The 4109-nt window shown below is 39.8% G+C and overlaps 1 pseudogene; it reads left to right on the plus strand.

Annotated features, from left to right (window-relative positions):
• The first annotated feature begins 257 nt into the window (after positions 1–257).
• On the plus strand, positions 258–3739 carry LOC149225403 (serine/threonine-protein kinase PEPKR2 pseudogene; annotated as a pseudogene).
• Positions 3740–4109: the final 370 nt, after the last annotated feature.

Genomic DNA, 4109 nt, shown 5'->3' on the forward strand with positions numbered 1-4109 from the left:
TAAAAGTCTGTTGTTTTTTCCTGTAGAAAAAGGTGGTGGATGATAGAAATGAGATTTTAGCCAAAAAAGATTCAGTTATATGCAATTGCACGTTCTGGTGCATGCTAGAAAGAGGTTTTGGCAAGAAATTTCAGGGTTACATGTAAAGCAGAGAGGAACAACGACTGATATTCTCCCAGTGAATTTATTTCTAGTGTCTGCAAATCTTGATTGTCCTCCTCCAGTGATTAGACTTTGATTGTTCTCCAGTGATTATTATGGGAGCCTCTCAGAGTGTGGTTGATAGGAATATTGATTCATGTGGCGGGAAAAGGAAAGAAGAGACAGCATTAGATGGTTCCAATGTAAAACAAGGAGCTCGTCCATGCTATGATGCTGCCGAACAACAGAGGAAGGATTCTCATAATTCCCATCTGACAACAGTTGCAACACCTACTCCGAGTCTAAAGAGGAAGGTTGGTTGTATTGATGCTGCCAAACAGCAGAGAAATGATTCCCATCATTTCCATCCGACAACAGTTGCAGCACCTGCAGAAAAAAAATTACCAGGAACGAGGTTAAAGAGAAAGGTTGATTGTATTGATTCTGCCAAACAACAGAGTAAGGGTTCCCATCATTTACATCCGACAACGGTTGCAGCACCTACTCTAGGGAAAAATTCACGAGAGATGAGATTAAAGAGAAGGGTTTGTTGTATCGATGCTGCCACTATGAAAAAAAGTCTTGAAATGGGTTATGAGTTGGGCCCAGAATTAGGACGGGGCACATTTGGTGTGGTCAGACTTTGCAAGAACAAGGTCTCTGGAGAGATACTAGCTTGTAAAACTTTGCATAAAAGGGACCAAGACAATGTCCGTAAAGAAATTGAGATTATGCAGCATCTTTCGGGCCATCCAAATATTGTTACATTGCATGGTGTTTATGAAGATGCAAATTGTTTTCATCTTTTGATGGAACTATGCCAGGGGGGATCGCTAGGTGATCAAATGTCCAAAAAAGGTTGCTACTCTGAATACCAGGCGGCAAAAGTCATTAAAAATTTGATGTCAGTGATCAAATACTGTCACGAGATGGGAGTTGTCCATAGAGACATAAAACCACAAAATATTCTCCTAACCAATACTGGGCAGTTGAAGCTGGTTGATTTCGGTTTGTCTGCCCGAACCAAAAAAGGTATTTATTTCTACACTAAACTGTAATCAGTTTTGCAAATGGCATTATCTTATTAATAACTTGGAATTATTTTATGTATTTAATTAATAGGGCTTTTTTGCATTCAAACAGGTCAAGCCTTAGCTGGTTTTTCTGGCAGCCCTGCATATATGGCCCCTGAAATTTGGACAGGGACGTATTCAGAGAAGGTTGATGTGTGGGCTGCTGGCATCCTCCTGCACGAACTCTTCACAGGGAAATTACCATTCAATGGGGACTCAATGGAATCTCTATACAAAGCAATAAAAGAAGTTCAATTGGATTCTTGTTCTGAAAAGTGGCAGTCCATCTCGAAACCAGCGAAGGATTTGTTGTCAAGGATGCTTTCAAGGAACGCGGAAAAGAGATTTTCTCCTGAAGAAGTTTTAAGTAAGACTTTTTCATTGTCTACAATACTTATTATATTTTTTTTCAAAAGAAAAAGACACACTAACTTTCATTAATAAAGTAGTTTTTTAGTACATAGTTCTTTCCCATTTATTTTTTTTACATATCAGGTTCGCTACAGCCGTGCATAATTAAACAAAAGCATTGTTCTATGACCCTATGAAAACCTTTGTTATACATTAGTACAATCTCATGTCCAGTGTGCAGTATTCATATAGGCCTCATTACAACATGTGCCTTCATAAGTCCAACCTGTCATCAAAAAAGATTACAACAACTATCATCTGTGTAAAAAGGTCCAAAATTGACAGAGTGAAATAAAGAGGCAAAAAGAAACCGTCATATTGTGATGATCCCTGTGTGCTGTAGAATCCCCTGCAAAAAGCTGAAAATTTGATCTTACCAGGGTAACCACTGCATCCTTCTTTAGAAAGCCCATCTGCCATAGAGTTCTGTTCTCTGTAAATGTGTGTGAAAGAGGTTCTCTGGAATGTACTGATCAGCATCCTAATGCAACTCATCCAATATGTGAGAGGGGGCGGTGCAAAGGAGGATCTTATCAGCACCCAATCTAATATCACTTTGAGTCCCCAAATATGTTAATTTCTTCAATCTCCAGCCACTTAGCACAATATAAAACCCCCCATACAGCCAATAGTTCCGCTCTATCGTTTGTACCCTCACCACTGTACTAGCTGAAGTGGAAGTGTGTACCCGGCCTCAGAACAATGTAGGCTCTACTGCCACATACCTTGCCATCGAATAGATCCACTGGAAATTTTTCCCAAATCATCTTAAACTGGCAATGCCTACTAATTGGCCTCTCCTTCAGAGGTCCTATTTCCATAATGTAAGCAGCTGTATTGAGACATGTCCTTCTAGTGATAGGAACATTGAGTTTGAAAATCATCACATTTCTAGCCCTCCAAATGCCCCATAGTATGTAAAATGGCAGTGCACGATATTCTTTATTGACCACAAACCAATGGGAGAGACAGTCCTCCAGTGTTGTCTTGTCCCAGACTCCCATCCAGCATGAATGCAAAACAATTGAACAACCCCAATCCAAATAGAAGAAGTAAATGGGAAATGTAGAAAAAGGTTCTGTACGTCTTCTGACTGTTCACAGCACAATACACATTGTCCCAGGCCATTGAATCCCCTTTTAAGGAGATTATCCCAGGTCAGAATCCTATTATGTACAGCCAGCCATACAAAGCATTTTAGTTGGATAGGGATCTCCCAGTGCCAAGATTTATGTAGCCAGCTTGCTTGTAACTCCTTATTACTGCCCAAAGAGCTGTGTTTATATATTTTCCAGACAGAGATCTGTCCATTTTTCATGCAGCCATCCCAAGTCAAAGAGCCCTCAACCTGTGAAAGTGTGATACCCGCAAATACTAATTGCAGAACATATTGATCCCACTCGACGGCAAGTGAACCAGAGAGCCCAACCTCCCCTCCGTCTAACCATGGTGTGACACCCTGTGTGAACTATGTTTGACACAAATATCCTTCAATGGAAAGAAGCCATTGAGATGAAGAGTTCTAATGGAAGGAATAGACAGTATGTGAGCTGGACGTACCTTTGATCAAAGACAGTCCAATCTCTACCAGAGTCCCCTTACCAACCTCCCATCTTAAGTTGCCTATGGGCCAATGCTTGATTTGCATCATGCTCCTCCAAATATATGAAGTTACCTTTTTTCCTGGAGCGCCCTCTCTAATCCAGCTAACCAGATGTCCGTTGGATAGGTATTTGTCTTTGACAATCTGTTGCCAGATGCCATCTCCACTAATGGCGCTCTAAAGGTTCTTTACCAGCAAGGTTACATTAAATCTGTCAAAGTCCTTTAGGTTTTATATATTTATATCTCTCAATATGCAACCATTTTCATATATGGTTTTTCTAACCGTTTGTTTTTTTGTTGCTACAGGTCACCCCTGGATCAAGTTTCATACAGAATCTAATGAAAAGCGACAGGAAATGCAGAAAATGTGTGCAGCTTTTGAAAAGATGTTACTGTCCACTAATAGTAGATACTCTAATGAAAAAATGCAGAAAATGTGTGCAGCTTTTGAAAAGATGTTACTGTCCACTAATAGTAGATACAGGCAATGGCGACAAAATCATTATTGATTCGGGGTTTCAGTAATGAGGCACATGGTTTCTGTAATGGTCAAAGACAAGTGGTTATCTGTTCCAATGAACTGAAAGAGTGAGTATTAGCAGGTAGCATTCATCAACTTTCATATGACCCTGATTGCTTTGTACTCTTCATGCATGTGAACAATACAGTCTAAAATTATTTATTTGGCATTATCCGGGAGAGGAAATAAGGATAGGTCCCATCATCAATTGCAAATCGTTGTTTGTGTCAAGGAAAATGAAAGAGTCGGTCAGTGAGTTGCTATTCGATCTTTAGTTTCATATCTATTATGTTTTATTGCTTTGTAGGTTTCCAACATTGGGTTAAAGAACTGGATATACATCTTCTGTATGTGGAAGT

This window comes from Pinus tabuliformis, chromosome J (assembly GCF_031772625.1).
Source record: "Pinus tabuliformis cultivar Carrire ecotype Pingquan chromosome J, CPIR1, whole genome shotgun sequence".
NCBI lineage: Eukaryota > Viridiplantae > Streptophyta > Pinopsida > Pinales > Pinaceae > Pinus > Pinus tabuliformis.